General features: G+C 44.4%; 1 long non-coding RNA gene across 1 annotated transcript in view; it reads right to left on the bottom strand.

Annotated features, from left to right (window-relative positions):
• Window positions 1-18,146, bottom strand: part of LOC143695565 (uncharacterized) — a 131,801-nt gene that overhangs the window by 92,207 nt on the left and 21,448 nt on the right. Inside the window, exon 2 of the long non-coding RNA XR_013184911.1 lies at window positions 1,008-1,378. This is a non-coding gene — a long non-coding RNA (uncharacterized LOC143695565). The remainder of the gene's footprint in view (window positions 1-1,007; window positions 1,379-18,146) is intronic.

Genomic DNA, 18,146 nt, shown 5'->3' with positions numbered 1-18,146 from the left:
AACTGACAGTGAGGCAACTGATTATGTTTCCCACTGAACATGATCTATCCACCCTACCCCTCTCATTTCCTCCCTTTAATGCAAAATTGTGCTTACAATGCAAGAAGATGAAACTTTTAATGCCTCACAAATGCTGAGGGGAATGCAGAATAAATGTACATCAAAGCATTTTCAGCCCATTTCCTTCAGCACTTCCTCCTTGTATGGTGAAAATAACATTTAGAGACAAAGAGCTAATTTTTTGTCTACCCCGTAAGAAGGAGAGACCTGTTCAACACACCAGCACACCTGAGCATTTGACCAAACCAGCACAAGTGCCAAAAAGAATGATTTTCACAGCAAATTGATACCCACAGAAACCAAAACAATAATTCTCTGCTAGAAAGAATGGGAAAAAAAACTTGTCACCTCCACAAAAACATCTAATTCATTGTAAATGACTCTAACAATGCAAATTTGGTTGTTATCACTAGTGCTGTTGAGTTATACACATCTATATGGAATAGGAATAGTTTAATTTTAGAGCTAAAGGCATCTCATTTTTTATGGGATAAATCATCCTCAAAATTACATTCTTCAGCAGAAATTCTCTTGAACCAAGAAGAGAAAAACCACTTGTGTCATCCTTTTTGAAATGAGACCATGAAGCCTGATAAGATGATCCACACATGGCTGATGGCAGCTGTGGGTTACAAACACAGCTGCCCAAGAGTCCTGGAGGATCCAGGTGGAGGAATGCAGAGATCCATCCATCAGATCCATCCTTTCCCTCATGTATGAGGCTGTGGTTGGTCATCAGAACCTTCAGCAGCTGACACTACTGCTCCATGAGAACCTACATCTCAAACTGGGTCTGTCCCAACAAAGAAAAGTCACCCTGAGAGTACAGCACCAGGGCCTTGGTAGATCTTACCTTTAGCAGAAGCTAGTAAGGACAAAAAAAAAAAAGACTGAACTGAAGATCAAGAAAGCAAACTGGGCAGTCATTGAGAAAACCATTTACATACCTGCTGGACAGAAGTGCTGCTGCTGCACTGGAAAAGCTCTGGGGGAAAATATCTTCCAGCTGGGTAAAGCAGTGGGTCCATTTCAAGAAGATGCATGGGGAGGTATTCCAGTAAGTGACTGTATGCTATAATCCTCAGGACAGGGCCACAAATGACACAGGGTGACCCAGGAAAAAACAGGGTAAAAAGATGGTAGAAACTTCCAGATGCTTTTATCCACAGCCAACATTCTCCAGAGGGTTTTGTTGGGTCCACAGGTCCATGCATCCCATGCTCCCCATGCTCCTAAAAATCCTCTGGATCTATGAAAAGGACCAGACTGCCAGACTTCAAATGTTCTTCCAGACAAGTGGGACACATGGGCTTGGGACCTTCAGAGAGAAGAAAGGGACAGGCCATTACACAACAGCTCTTACCACTTTGGACAAGATTTATTCCCACTCCAATATCCTGATTTATTTTTGCACAGAAGGAAGGTTTTAGGGTTTTTTTTTTGTTGGTTTTTTTTTTTTTATTTGCATGATTTATTTAAATTAATGTAACAGTGACCATAGACACAGCATGGAGCACCACCTCCAGCTGCCTCATAGGTTCTAGGGAATGTGAAAGGAGGAGGAGAAGTCAGCAACTGAAAGTAGTTCTCATCTAACCAACAGATCTTTCCAAAACTATTCTTTTTCTTTTTGTCAGATGAAAGAACAGAGTTTTCCCCCCCTCTCCTTTTTGCCACACCTCCTAAACCTAATGAGGTATTTTCACTACCAGGGAAGAGAAGGATGGAAAGGGCTGTAGGGCAGCAGCACCATCTGCCTTCCTGACCTCAGTGGAAAATGTCTCTCCACCATCAGGAGAATACACCTTCAGCAACCCACAGCAAAGTCTGGCACAACCCACCAGTGACACAACAGAAACACTCTGCTCTTCAGCACAACAACCCAGTGTGACCTCCGACCAGACAGAGCCACACTTCCCACCTCTGCTTTCAGAGAAAATAAACACATCCCAGCAAAGTGGCTCAAAATACCCGAGGAATTAGTCATAAAAATTCTAGTATTTGACGTTTATAAACCCATCATGATCTAGGGGGTTTTGGTTGTTTGTTTTTTCAATTCTTTTAATCTGATCTTACTAATTGTGCTGGGAGTAGAGTTGCTGGGATTTTTGTTTGTTATTTTAAAATATGAAAGCTGTCGCATAAACACAGGCAAGTGCCAGGCCCGGATATAATGCCCAGCAAGTGCTGAAAGGAAACTCAAATAACTCTTTGCCTGACATTGCTTTCTAGTTCATCTGTAAAAAGAAAACAGCAGAGAGCAGCTGAGAGCCAAAATGGTTTTTTTACTTTGTTTTAGCTACAGAAGCACAGGAAGGTGATAACATTGTGTGTAATGTAACCAAGCACAGGAGCAAAGAAAGTGCAAGCAAATAGATCAAATAGGACAGGGCTAAGGAAAAGGTGTGATAATCATTTGTTTTGCTAATTGTGTCAATAAAGTCCTATCTAACCTCAAACAGCGGAAACGTCATCAGATATTTAAAAGGGAAAAATCAAGTGAATAATTAAATGTACAAAACCCTGACATTTTTTCCCCAGATGTTCTCTTTAAAGGGTTGATTAGGAGAATCACATGTTTATTTGAAATAAAATTCCACTGACTTTGATCATGTTTAAGTCACCTCATGTACAAAATCTACTTTGAACCAAAACTACTTCTTCCCTTGGGAAAATAATCAAAATTGCCTTCTTTGCAGGAAAGATCCACCATTACCTTAGCATAACTCGGGCAAAGCTGGCTTGTGGGGACAACACCATAACCCACAAAAATCTGGCGTGCCTGCAATGTGTTTTTGTTGTTACAAAACCCAGCAAGCAGGTCGGTACAAGGCAACTGGAAGTCTGCAGACTTGAAGTCTGCTAATTTGTGGAAAAAGAAATCTGAATTGCCTTGTCCTTGCTTCTAGTGTGTTTCCCAGTGATGGGGAGGGTGAGGAAATGAAATATTCCCAAACTTCCCCCCAGTTAAAGGAACTGAAGCTGAGGAAGGTCTGACCCAAGTCCCTGAGCTGATGAAAACATTTTGGAAAAGGATTTGAATCTCCCAAAGTAACTCCCATTCCACTAATTACACAGCCAATCTCAGCCACTCTTGGTAACTTTATGACATGGAATATGCCTGTAAAACCCATTTCTCTACAGCAAGAACGCCTGCCCAAAATCCTCGAGCTAACTGTTTTCTCCATAAACCAATTACCTGTAAAATATGAGCATGCAAACTGAGATAAATCTCTGTTTCCAGAGAAATGAGGCTTGTCCCACCAACCCAGCCCCTCGCTGTGTTGTGCCTGATGCACCAGCAGGGCTTTTTCTCCAGGCTCCAACATGGATGTGTCAATATGTACTTTGCTCAGCTCTCCTGGGAGACGAGCCCAGCAGTTCTCACTGCCCAACGAGAGAAAACGTAATTTTTTTTTGTTTTTTATCTTTTATATCTCCCCCCATCTTGCATATACCACACCTCTCACAGCACTCCCATCATCTGCCTTCAAGGCCAGCTGGATGGCAGCAGGACTCACGGGCTATGCAAGAGCCCAGTGGCCAGCATCTTGCACAAGTTATGTTTTTACATAAACATTTGGGCTTTTCTAGTCAGACTGTAACAGATAAAACAATAGCAGATGATTAATGTTCATTTTAAGCATCTTCCTTTGTGGTATGGAGGAACTTCACCCCCTGATATAAGGAGAAGACACTGTCTCATTGCTACCCTGTTTGAGAGGCAGATGAAGTTCAAACCCTTGTGCCCAGCACATGCCTGAAAAGACAATTTTCCAGTTCTCTGGACTCTACCCTTAAAATGTGCCGGATGTTTAAGACTGAGCACACTGCCTGCTGGAAAGAACATCACTCCAGCTCACTCCACTGCTGCTTCCCCCTCAGAGTGGAGGGAGGGTCTTCCTTGCAGACTGTCCATGAGTGCTCTCCAAGCCCAACAGGAGAGGGCTTACCCTTAACAACTCACTGAAGGTCATGCAGTAGGTTGGCAGCAGAGCTCTGAAACGCATCCAGGTTTTTCAAGTCATGGGCCAGCACTTGAAAAACACATTCATCTTCTCCATCCCTTGACAAGAACTGCTCACTTGCAGACAACAAGGGTTGAATCACTCACACACAGAAACACCACGGGCTGGGCACGTGGCAGCTCTGAGCAAACAAAGCATCACCCTCAACACAAGAGCAGCACCCTGAGCCACGGCTCCTCTCCAAGGGCAGCAAGAACTTGTCAACATGAGCTGTAGGGAACCAGCAATGAGCACAGTGTGCCCTGCAATAGAGAGACCCCAAATGATTAATAAACACACAAAAAGAGTGAAAAGACTTGTTCCTCATTAGCTGAAAAATATGTGAGGAAGAGAGGAGGAGTCCCACCTGTTAAACTTTGAATGTTAAAGAGTCCCAAGTGCAATGGCTCATTTTAAAAAACAAGAGATGTTTTCTGTGTCTGTGTTTTATTTGAAGGAAAAGGCTGGGTTTTTTACACTCTAACATGTTCATTACAACCCAGCCATGTGAGTTAAATGCAGTAAGGGACCTGTTAAACCTCAGGATCACTGCAGTAAGCTTCAGCAGTGACTTTATTGTGGGCAAGAATGCAATTGGGGCATTCATGTCTGCTGCTCCTGCCACCAGGCACTGTGAGCAGTATGTGCTCAGTCTGCCAATACCAAAATCACTAAACACAAGTTGAGCGTCCCAAAATGGCTTTGTTACATCTCCATGCAGAAGAACATCTCCAGATACTGAGATGGCTTATCAAGGTCAATGTTACCCAACAGAGAATAGAAAGGGGAAAAAAAGAAAACAATTCAACCTGTTTTTTTACAAATTCTCCAGAAAATGACTGCAGGTGTATTTCCTGAAAGGCAGCAGTTTGCTCTCAGCTGCCACAAGGGATTGCATTTCTCCTGATTTAGTGAGCAGGCTCAGCATCATCACTGGAGGAAGGAAGAGGATCAAGCCCAGACTGTCCTCTGCAATAACATCCAGCTGATGAATCAGCTCAAGCCACCTCCAAAACCTCTCCCTGACTTCCTGTTCTTAGCCATGAAATTTGAGAACAGCTATAGACTGAATCTGACATAGAAGTGAGAGTGGCAAAATCACAGAGTTCTGGGTCAATGGGACTTGTGTTTTGTATCAGTGAGGAAACATGAACTTGTTTGCTTTATGGAATTATGGCAGATACCAGTTAAAAATCTCTTATATCATGTGCCCATAATATTTAAGTCCTTATAAAAGATAAATAAACAAAACCAATTATTTCCCAAAGAAACACAAAAGAAAAAAACTGTAAAGGCCACTGTGCCTTTTACTCTTCACTCAGCAACACAAAGTTTTTGGAGCAACCTGGCTGCTTTTGAGGGCTTTACAAGCTTGGCCAATATCTCAGGCAGTCCCTGGAGCTGGGGCTTTTGCTCCCAGATGAAGAAAAAGCAGCTATGGCTGGAACATGATTAATGAGGGGAGGGCACTGCAGATGCTCCACCAGTCTGTGACCAGGCAAAGACACGTCCATGTCCAAAACCTGAGCATTTGGGGAAAACAAGATGGAGGCAAGAACCACTCATCTTGCCTCACCCTACAGTTTTTCATCCTAAAAATCAAATCCTTTCTGGAAACTCCAATAAAAAGGAGAGGGTTGAAAAAAGACAAGCACAGAAGCATTGCCTGGTAGATTGGGAATTCCAACCTACACTCAGCCCAAAGATGCATTGTTTGGTAAGGCATGAAGTGCAACATAAAAATGTTTCCAAGAACTCTTGTAATAGTTTCACAATAAAGTGTAATTTTAAAATGTAAGTCTAGCTATTCCATTGAAGGTATCGTCACACAAATTTGTGTCCCTCATCCACCCAGGACTCCTCACCCACACTTGGGATGGGTCTGCCCACCAACCTGAACCAACAGCCAAGTGACCAGCAGGCTGTATACTCACAGCTGGAGTTCTCACACAAAATGCAGGTCATGACTATGCTCTTCTGACTTCACAAAGTGACTCTACATGAGCATGGATCACAAGCTGGGGTGCTACAATTTGAAGCACTGATGAGATGCTTTACAATTAACCCCCTTCTTTTAACCATTTTTGAAGACAAAAAGCAAAATCTTAAGAAAATGTCACACAATCTGACATTTTAAGCATCTAATGTCACCTTGGACCATTTTCAAAGCAAAAATTCATAACCTTATTCTCAATCTGCACTAACTGGCACAGATACAGTAAGAGAAAAACTCTTGAAAACCTTCCCCAAGGAGAAGTGGGGGGAGATATTCTCCTGATAAATGGTAGACTGTTACATAAAAAGACTAAAGGAACAAACTGTAAGATAAATATTAACTTGCCTTTTTATAGCATTCAAGACATGAATGTTTTCCAACTTGGGTGATAGTACCGAAAAAAAATTCTATTTCATGGTATCAAAATCACTTCTAATATGGAACACAGCATTCCACACATCCTTCTCTTGGAAAAAGATGTTTTACAATGAACTGAAGAGTGTGATTTTTAAGAGATACTGGATTGCCTCACCCAGAAAAACTGAAAGGTCACTGAGAAACAAAGTCCACAAAGAAGGATCATTTCAGCCTTGAACCACTTGCAGCTCAAGCCAATGACCACAGTCCTTCTGAGATGCAATCAGGTTCCTTGGGTAGGAGAACATCCATCTGGACCACTCATTGATCCAAGAGTGTGGGATACTCAGTAATAGACAGGCAAAAAGACCAGTCTGATGTCAGCTGCTGAACACTTACGGCACGAGATCCACAGATCCACTGAAGTGGATGCAGGAAGGTAAGGGACAGCACTTCAGGATAGCACTTCAGGCCTCCTGCTCTCACAGAACACTCTGCATTCTGGCTTAAAAGGTGTTTTTTAGAAATGCTGGTCCCAAGGCTAATCTTGCAGAGATAAGTTGTAACCCTTCAAGTGCATTAGGAAATGGATTTTTGCCCTTTTTTTGTTTGTTGGCATTTTTAAAATAGTCTCTCAATTATATCTATTGTATCACCAGCTTCAACTACTACAGGAAGTCAAGACCTGTGCATCAAAATGAAAGTCAGGTTCCCACACCTGGCTGAAGGAAGAGCCCTTCCATCCTACTGTTCACAGCCAGGTGAGCACCATTCCACCTCTTTCTTTTCCCTGGCCCCTAATGCAGGCACACAGCAGCTCTGCCCCCAGTGGCTCTCCCACCATCCCATGTCCAGCACCAAAGTGCTCTCACACAAATGACAGGAGCTGCTGCTCCATTTCCAGAGCTGCTCCACTGCATATCAACCCACAACCCAGTGCCAGGTTCCCTTGTTGGGCACTGCTGCAGTTCACAGAAAAGTGGGAAAATTCACTGCAAACTTGCTTTGTGCCTTGGCCAAAATGACCCACAGCTCCCACACCTGGCTTGGTCACCATGAACCATCCTGGCTTCCCAGAGCAGGGCTCAGTCTGAACCCTGCAGCCTCTTTTTGCTACCTTTTGTTTATGATTTTCAGTGCACAGCATTAGTTACCAGCTTACAATGAAAGGAAAGAAAAATCACTATGCCAGCTGCAAAAATAATCCTCCTGCTCATTACATTTTCAGTTCTTTATCTTAGACCTATTCTTTAAGCCTTCAGGATCTAGGCTGTCACCATGCAGGCTAACAACATGCTTTGTAGTCAAATAAATGCTGAAATTCTCACAAGACTACATCGCTCCAGGAGCAAAGGAGTTGTGCTAAAATTATAAAAGTGGCTAACAGAGAGATTAATTGGATGGTATTAAAAAACAAAAAAAAAAACAAAAAAAAAACAAAACAACTCAAAAAACCACAGAACAGAAGACACCAGCCCCTTACTTTTCAAAGATGAAACCAACCAACTCCAGGCACGTTGGTTGCAGTTGACATCTGCTTTCATCAACCCCCCACCAGTGGAGCCTCCTGAAATCCCTCCATTAAAATGGATTCACAATTGTCCCCATTTATGCCATCATTGTCCTTATGCCATCCATGCTGCCCCTGCTTCAGCTCCAAAAAGGCAGAGTTGGGATGATGGGCTTGGTCCTCTGAAGGCACTGGTGGGACCAAAACTCAGCCAATGGCTCCAGTGCTGGTGAAGTTTTATCCCTGTGGCACTGGATCAACACAGTGCCAGCCCCACGAACACCAAATTGATTTGCTGGCCAAAAGGGGACATTCCTGAGCCCTTCTCTGCATCCCTCTGGAGCTCAACTCCTCAACCCAAAGGAAACCACGCTCTGCTCTTGCTGGAAGTATTTACTGTGGGCAAAGCAAATCAGCACAAAGCTGCTGAGAAGCAGCGAGGGGATAGAGGCCAAGAAGGAAAAAGACATTTTTTAATGAGCTTAAGTCACCCCTTGCAGGACTGACACATTTCCAGCTTAATATCTGGCTCCTTTAAAAGCTGAATCCTTGGTGGCTGCCTCCTCATGCAAGAACAGGACAGAAGCCCAGTGGTAATGACTTTCCCTGGGCACTGTCACACTTGGCTTGAGGTCCAAGCAGCCCCGTGGAGCCCAGGAGAAGCCCCACGTGCTCCGGGCTTGGCACCAGGCTCTGCAAAGGCAACTGAGGTGAAGATTTCAAAACAGCACTGGGAATACCAGCACAGAAACATTTTGGCACACTGGGCTCTGTTTTCCTGTTACTTTTTTGAAAGGTCCTTCTTACTAAGGGCACATGTTCAATATTCAGCAAATAATAACAAAGCCCATGGAATGATTTTGACTCATTATGACCTGTCAGATCCAAATAAATGCCTGTCCTGCTGTTGCAGGCAGTTTTAACATTCAGCTCAGTGATCAGGACCTTCATGAAGTGAAAAAAAAATACTATTATTAGAAAAGATTTTGTAACAGTGTAGGACTTGGCTTCATCTAAGCATAGAGGTTGCATTGGTTTAATTAAATCAGCATGGAAAGGTTCTATTTATTGCATCACACAGTTACACTATTAAGTTACAGGCCAGGACTTATTTTTCTGCTGATATCCAAGAGTAAATCCTTTTTCTGCTGATGCAAGGATTCCTGTCAGGGACTGCACTCCAGCTCTACCTGTCCCATCCCATGTGTTTGTGAACAGATGTTTTGCTCACTGTCTTATACTCACAGAGACTCCTGACCATGCACCAATTTAGTTTTAATTCTGCTAAACAAAAACAATTCAGTCCTAGCAAGTCTCTTTTCCTACCACTCTGCTTTCACCTCCATCCTTAGTGAATATTACTGCAGCCACCTCAAGAGGAAGAAAATAGAAACACAAAAAACAAGACATCTGAAAATGTCTGGCTTCTGTACAACCCTCTCCAGGTTTGCAAAACAAGCACAGATTTGCAGGGAATTAGCTGTTTGCTCCTCACCCTGGAGCTGCCTCCCACCAACTCTGCACCTCACACAAACAAGGCATCAGCCAAGGTCCAGCTCAGCTGCATGGATGGATAACCTCCCCAGGATGGAGGTTATATATTATTATATAAAATAATTTATATATCATTGCATAAAATAATCCCCATTATTTTGATTCCTGAATGTGCTCACGAATTAACTTACCTTCCTGTATTCCGAATATTTCTAAATTTTTATTCCAAGACTGACAAAGTATTGCACCTCTTCTCACTCATTTATTGCTAACAATATTTTTATTTTAATCACTTCTAGGCTCTTAAATCCTTAATGACATGATTTTCTGAAGAGCTTACAAGCTGTGAGAAAAACAAGGGAAAAAGAAGGGATTGTTTTATCACCACATTAGCATCTAAAGGCATCAAAGGAATTCCTAGCCACATACCATTTGCTATAGGGAATGCAGTTAAATAGTGTATTTACATACAAAGCCTGTGAGACTCAGGAGAACTTCCAGAGAATCAGAGGTTCTTTAAAGGTTCTTTAAGGGATCTTTAAAGGTCACCTAGTGTGACCCCCTCAATGGGCAGGGACATCTTCAACTCCATCAAGTTGCTAAGAGTCACATTCACCAATGTTTTAAGCCCAAAAGGCCTCTTCTCTTTTGCAGGGATGATGCTGCCCTGGAGGGTGCAGGGTGCAGTGCCACACACCCCACAGTTTGGCCTTCTGCCCTCTCTGCTCTGTCACAGCCCCACTGATGGCAGCACTGCCACCCCTCCAAAGGCAGCAATGCAGATGAGTGCTCTTAGACTGCTCCAAAAAAAATTTTAAAAACCCTAGGTTATGATGAAGCTGTTTAAACATCAACTTGAACTCACTAAATAGGGAGGAAAAACCTGGAGTCTGTACAACTGGTCCTGCAGCAGTGACTGTACACCAATTCCATGGCTCCACTGCCAAGACTCAGCCAAAGCCTCCACACAGCCTCCCTGCAGAAGGAAGGCCCACCAAAAAGTCCACCAAACCCAGGGGTGAAGCCAGGGATGTCTCTTCCCTGTGTAAATCCTTAACAGCAACAGCAGATCCACCTGTCACTGCACCCATGTGAAAAGCTGCTGCCTGAGCTTTTGTCTCTCCTTCCCAAGAGCTGCTTGGGAGAAGCCCAGCCTTCCTTAAGCATCTGACTTATCCTTGCTGGGAGCAAACAGTCCCACTTCTGCCTCTCCCTCCAATGGAGTCAGGACTTCTCTGTCACGGGCATAATCCGCTCCAGAGACAGAAGATCTGTTTTCATGTCAATCTTTTATCACAAAGAATGGAGAGAGATCATTGAGAGTGACACCATCTTTGCATAAGTGAAGATACTGTTCGCCCCAGTTTGGAAGTCCTCAGAGCTATTTGGCTGAAATACCTGAAATAACTTCTTTCTGAAGACTGCTCATTAAGATACCCTTTTCACCAGTCTGCTTCCTAGACTGAATTCAATTCTCCAGGGGATGATGCTGCAGCAGAAATCAGTGGCCTTTCCAGACCCCTTTCCCATTTACTTAGGATGGCAAGTGCAGAACTGGTACTCACAGCAGATAACTAGAATGCAGAATATAGTTAGTAAAGAAGCTCCAAGGTTAAAGAAAAAGAAAAGGTGGAAGGAGAGGACACTGAAACACATCAAAAGTATCATAAGAAACACATCATATAATAGGAAGCGGCATGCTGACAAGTAAACTTCATGATTCAGAGCTAAAAATCAGCAACAATATTAAAATTTTATAGGAGATTAAATTTAATATTTTTATTTTTTTTTCTCAAGCAGATGACACTCCTGCCCTCCTCTGACCCAGCACTGGTTGTTTGGGAGTCAGGCTATCAGGTCAGACACGTCTGTGGCTGATGCAAGCCTGCAGTAACACTGCGGTGTGTGGCAGTGCTCCTGGAGCTGGCACAGTGCTCAGATCCCCTGCCCAGTCAGTGATCCTCAGCACAGGCAGGAGGGTGGCAGCTGCACTGTGATGCAGCAGGGATATAAAAAGCTGAGGACTCAGCCTGGAGAGTGGCAGCCAACCTGGGCAGTGCCAGCATCACCTTTCACCTACATCTGCCGAGCCGTTCCCGATAGGAGATTATCTTGGGAAAACAAGCCCTGCCATGGCTGCTCACTCCAGCTGCTCCAGGATCAGGGTTGTGTCCTTCTAGGACAGTAGGCCAAGGAGAGGGGGACCCCATGCCCAAAGCCATCCCCAGTGATAGGGGATCAGAACAGGTTCTCCCAGGAAAAGAGAATTTCTTCCCATCCCTGGTGGCTCCTGAAGGGCTCAGCCCCTCCACCCCTCCAGAGGCTGGCTCCATGCTGGGGGAAGCAATAGCCCAGCTCTCTCAGGTAGGGGACTGATGCTCCCTTCCCAAAAAGGGGCACCAGAGAACAGCATCAGCATATCAGAAAGCTCCAGTGGTTTTCTCAGCTCCAATTTCCTGGCTCTCCAGCCTGGGAACAAATCGTGACAGACTTGGGACCTGAGAGCCAGCAACAAAATACTGGGAAATTCAGAGAGGAATCATCAGCCTGAGAGGCACTCACCAGAAGGCACCACCAAGAGAATGTTTAGAGCCAAATCCGATCTTGGTTCCATCAAAATGCTCTCACTGCCTCCTGTGCTGGATCAGGATGTGCAGGCCTAGTCAGAACTGGGGTTTTTGTCTCCTCTACATCCTCCCCAGGGCCAAGGTGGCTCCAGCTGATGTGCTCACTGCAGCTCTGCCATCCAGCAGGATGGAATTCCAAGCTATCAGAAGTGCTGGAGCTAGCCATTAAGATGTCAGAAAACCCAGGAAGAAATTATTCCAACTATTTATTTGCTACGTTTTTTTTTTCTGCCTATCTGGGGTCACATTAATGGCAATTTGTAATTTCTTTATTTATTTTGCTATCTATCTTTTAAAGTCCTCCTACAACCCTTTAAACTCAATCACATACTGTCATTATATATATGTCACCACACCAAAACAATGTCACAAGGCTCTTGATTACACAAAAAGCCCCAAAAACTATTTTTTTCCCAATGAATAAACTGGTATATCAAAGCAGACTGGTGTATCTGGCAGAAAAGTCAGAATACCTTATGAGCATTTTTTCAGGAAGAAAGTGGCAAGATCCTTCTAGATATTACATTTTTTCCTACCTCATAAGTAGCATGAATTAACAAAGCCAATAAAAATGTCCTGAAATGCCTTGGCCTTGATTTTGATCTTGAAACCACCTGGCCCAAGATCAAGAATAATTCTTAATATTTATTTTTAGAACACATTACCTTCAAACCTCCAGACTTTTCTATTTTTTCCATGAGGCTGAAAACAGGATCTGTGAAGTCACGTTTATCATGAGAGACTTGTCCATCACCGTTATCTCAGTAAATACTTTTCCAAGGAAAGAGTGTTCTTTGCACAGCACACGTGAGCTTTCCCAGCACCTACCACCAGGAAATGCATCATGTTGATATCCAAACCTGCCAAAGCCAGCCTGCTCTTTCCAGAGCCACACCAAAGTTCTAGCCTTGAGTTAACAAAACCCATTTAACTGGTAGCTGTTGCTCTCACTGACACAGGGCAAATCTGTAAGAATTCACCCTGTCAGGGCTGCATTTCCTCACAGCTGCCAACCTCAGTCCTCCTGGCTACTCAAGTTGGATGCAAACAGCTTCTTGCAAGTAAAAGCTAAGTATCTGCATCAACTCTGAGAACACTTTATTTGAGGAGGTCTAACTACTCTCAGCTACATTTGGAAACATGGACAGCTGCCACATGCTGAGCCATGCAGTTCATGTACCAGAAACACCACTAGTAAGGACCTGAAACCAAGGGAAATTGATGGTTTTCCTTGAACTGAAGCAGTTCCATTTGTAGAGATGTGCATCAATGCACCCAAGATGATATGAGGTCATCCAATCTCCCTGTCTTCTCATGAACACTCATAACAGTGTAAAATCATTGAAGGCCACACAGGGATTGGGAAGGATGAAAGGAGTCTGTTCTCTCCCGACCCTAACACAGCGTAATGAAGGGCTACAAACAGCCCCATTTGTGGGGTACTGGGGGATGAGAGAGTCTGTGATCCTGAAATGCCTTAATGTCACCATTTCCTGCCACCCTTCTTCTCCACATGCCCTAAGAAAGGGACCTCTGTGAAATTGCCTTCTAAATCTGAGCCCTCAAGCAGGAAGCCCAGAAGCCTGTGATAGTTTATTGTACACGATTTTAAGCGGTTCCTTTGCACTAATGTAGTCCTCTTCATCAGGATGGCCTGAGGCACATCAGGCACAATACCTAAAGATCACAGCTCTGCCTATCAAAAGGCACCAGGAATAACTCTGAAGAATGTGAACCCTTCAAAGACCATGTGATGAGCCTCCCAGTGAAAGGGATGTTTTTTTAAACATGATGACACAAAAATCACCAGAGGGGATCAAACCCAACCACCACCCTTAGTCAGCATCCGGTTCTCAGATGTTCTGAAGAGCAGAGTTGGCAGGAGTGAGAGGACACTCCTGCTGGCACCCATTACTGGCATGCACAAACTATTTGCTGTGTTCTCCAGCTTAATTAAATCAACAGTTTAAACTAATTCCTCAGCTTTGACTGGTAGCAGCTGAGAAGCTGACACAGCTCCCCTTCTGCCACCCATGGCAAGCACAGCAGACTCCAGGATGCAGGGCAAGCAGCTGACAGAGATGACATCATCTACCACGGGGCTTGCATCACTGGGAGATCACCTGCTACGACCTCCAGAGGTCCACAGCACCACAAGGCCAGTGCTTAAACCAGCCATTTACTTCCAGATAGATATATAAACATTTTTTTTTAATCTCAGATATCTCTATTCTTGTGGTTTTGCCCCCTCACTTTAGCTAATGGGGGATGGGATGTCTGGATTCAGGACAAGGCATCAGGTCTTGACAGTGGACCTTCCCACCTCCAAGAGTGATAATAAAAGTTGGATGAGGAAATGAGAGGGAAAATTAAACAAACACCTGCAACATCACATCATGGTTCATTCATTGATTCAAACAGCTGCAGCATAAATTCTGCTTTTGTTTTTGCTGGCTTTTCCCTTTTTGTTTCCCGTTTCCTTCCACACAGATGAAATGAAGCATAGAAAGCAAGGCCCCCTGTCAGCATCTGCTTTGCACTGACAGTTCAATCCTCAGGGCCAGCCAGTGTGATGGGCCTCACACTACAGTCACCACAAGTACAACTGGACAGATAAACCCCTTATCTATGGCAGAGTAATGCCTACTGCAAACTGCACCACTGCAAAAAGCTTCTCTGACCTTCCACAGCAGGGTCTAGTCCTGACTTGAGTGCATTAGAGCTGGAGCTGCAATAAACCCACAGCACTGAGGAGCACCCTGGAAAGCCAAATGAACCATGACACTGCCTAAAAGCTTTGGTGTTTCACTCCAGCCCCTGTGACCCCTATTTAAGAAGACACACCTAGTTTAAACAAAGAACTGAAGCACTCAAAATCTGCAGAAAATTTGTAGTAAAAATTTCAGCTTAGGAGCAGAAAGTCTATTACGAACAACACCATCACAGAATTACAACTGCATCTTCTTAGACATCACTGACAAGAGTTCCACCATAAATAAATAAGCTATTGTATTATTACATGTACTTTGTATAACATATATTGGGGCTTTTATATTGCTTATGATTCCTTTTGGGGACAACCTTTTTTGCAGGGCCTGTTGTGATAGGACAAAGGGCAATGGTTTTAACCTGAAAGAAGGTTGACATAGATTAAAGAAGTTTTCTTAGAATGAAGATGCTTAATGCTGGAGCAGCTTCCCCAGAAAGTGTTGAAGCACTAGAAAAGATTGCCCAGAGAAATTGTGGATTCCCATCCCCAGAAACATTCAAGGCCAGGCTGGATGGGGCTTTCAGCAACTTGACAGAGTTGAAGATGTCCCTGCCCACAGCAAGGGGGATGGACTTCAGAGGATGACCTTTACAGGTCCCTTCCAGCCCAAACCATTCTAGGATTCTATCACATTGATGAACAATCCTGCTATAGACAAAACCATGAAAATTAAACAGTTTTCATTGTTGGTCCTTTTAAGTACTGCCTTTCCCACAACCACCAAGCTTGGGGCTTAGTACCAGAGCTGGGTGAAGGTTGATTTTAGCTAAGGCTAGTCTCACTAGAAATTCCACATCTCTCTGCAGGTGAGTGCAGGTGAACAGGTACGTCAGCACACAGGGTTTCAAGGGCAATGAGGCTCTGCTGGCAGCTGGAGGACAAAGTATTTCTGGGAGACCTAAAGATGTCAGGCTGCCCCAGCAGCAGCAGGAGACCTTGGCTCTGAGGTGCCACATCCCCCCTGGGAGCTCATGTCCAAGCAGGATGTGTTTGAACAGAGCCTGGTAGAGGACCCAGCTGTGAGAAGCAGGAGGGGAATGACAAACCCTTCGCAGAGGAGAGGACAGAGTGAGTGAGCTGCCTGTGTCAGACCTGTGCAGCTGACGGGGTTTGTAAAGGTATGAGCCATGCTGTCTGCATCATGGAAACAGGGATTTAACCTAAGGACAGCACTGACACAAGAACAAATCAGCATCAGCTGGCTGTGAATGACTTCAGGCTGCAGCACCAAGGTCCCTGGCCTTCCAAGCTCTGGATGCCTTTCAGCAGTCACAGGGCAGGCAGCCCAATCAGTCTTAAGATGCAGCTTGATAAATTTGCTAATGAGATTATATGCCTTGGCTGCTCATGAGGCTAAGGAAGAGACCTTCATGATTCATGCAGCATTACAACCCCACTCCTCCAAGGACAAGAACTCCCAGAGCTTTCCACTGATTTTTGTTATCTTGGTCACCACAAGCAAGGCTCCACTGCACCTGCCCACTCCTGAACACCCTTCAGACGCATGCTGCAATAAATCCAGTATCTCCTCAATGTATAGAGAGATGTTGTCCCTACCACCTCCCAGTGCATCTCCATCCCACTGCTCTGAAGTCCCTCTGCTATATCAGACACTCTAGTTTCCTATTCCCTAAATACTTCCAGCAGTTGTTTGAGCTGTCTTTGGAGATTACTGCACAGTGTTCTCCTAAGCCATTTGTTTTCAAAGGTACTCAGATACTTTGCCTGTACCTTTGATAGTTTTCCAGCTTTCAAATCCCTGTGTTTAGATAAAAATTACTTTCAAGTCCAAGATTCATAGTTCAGCCTTTCAGCAGCAGATTTTAAATGACCAGATCTCAGCTAAGCCAGCAAATGCAGCTGCTGCCTTGCCAACATGTGACACCATTTCCTCCTGGACACCCCAGTGGCTCTGATACAGCTACCAGGATACACAAATGGATTCATTTCTTGTATTCCAGTGCCTTCTAACGTAAGGCTTGACTGGGAGCTGCAAGGCTGTTCATGACACCAGCGGGTTTGTATCAGCCAGGGCACCCCCAGCTCCCTCCAAGGCAGGGAGGTCTCTCCATGCACATCTTCTGAGGGGTCCCATAGGCTCCCCAGAAAATTTGGGACTCCAGTTTTGCCTTCCTACTCTCAGCCAAGCGAATGGAAAAGCCAGTCTGTACACGGGCACAGCTGCAGCCCTGCCTCCACCTAAGCTGAAATGTCTCATTAGCACTGAGGACATAGGGGAAAACCTGAGCACAGTGCTCCAGCCTGCAGGAAGCTCAGGGGCAACCAGCTGGAGAAAAACTTCAAGCCACCCCATTACAATAAACCACAGGATACCATCCCCTAAAATGCTCCAGCTGCAGCTGGTCAGGAATAACCAGGAGTTCTGCTTTTAATCCAGATTCAGATAGCACCCAAATTTACTCTGGAGTCTGCATTTAGACAGGACTTGCTGTGCATGGCTGGGCTGTCCCAGGTGGAGGTTGTCCAATCTCTTGGAGAAGCTCCACCTTCAACAAAACCTCATCTACCAGGAGGCCTTCAGACCCCCTTCAATACAAGAAACTACAGCCAGTGACAGCTCCACAGTGCTGAGGATTACTCAGTGCTTGGATAACTGCTTGCAAGCGAGGAGCCCTGTGAAAGCACAGGAAATGTGCAAATATAAGACAAAGCAGAAACATCAGCATCTTAGAGAGGTTTGCCCTCATTCTATCAAAGCCTAGCAGCAGTGATGTGTTCCCTCCTCCAGCAAAGCTGTTGGGATTGTGTCACCTGCTTTAACACACTGTCTTTGCCCTTAGACATGCCAGGAGGGCATGAATTTAATTAGTATCCCCATTTCATTTAGATTTTCTATAAAGGATGGGGATGTTTGCAAAGGGAATCCACTTCCCATTTCAGACCCCTGACCAGGCTCAGCTGGAGGAATATTTATTTAAAACATTATCACCCTCCCTGCCTGCTCACAAGGCAGGGGTTGCTACCATCACAGCATCACAGGTCACAGCAGGCATGGCGTGCTGAGGCTGCAACCCAAGGCACCAACCAGACAGGCTGGGGGTGTGATCCTGTGTTAAAGTGCTGAATTTGCTTTGGAAAATGTCTGTCTGCATTCCAGGCCAGCACAGCAGTGTAAGAGCACTTACTCCAACATCTGCATTGCTAGATGTAATGTGGCTAAGAAAGATAAAGAATCAAATATCAAGTCAGTGAAGACTTTGCATATACAGAAATGCTGTAGTATTTAAAAAAATAAAAATTTCATTTGAATATACAAAGACTTCCTTTCCACCTTAAAATTCATAAGCACAACAGAAGAAAAAAA

The sequence above is a fragment of the Agelaius phoeniceus genome, chromosome 1 (genome assembly GCF_051311805.1).
Source record: "Agelaius phoeniceus isolate bAgePho1 chromosome 1, bAgePho1.hap1, whole genome shotgun sequence".
NCBI lineage: Eukaryota > Metazoa > Chordata > Aves > Passeriformes > Icteridae > Agelaius > Agelaius phoeniceus.
The sequence above is the reverse complement of the archived record's forward strand: the minus strand, read 5'-3'. Positions and strand labels throughout refer to the sequence as shown.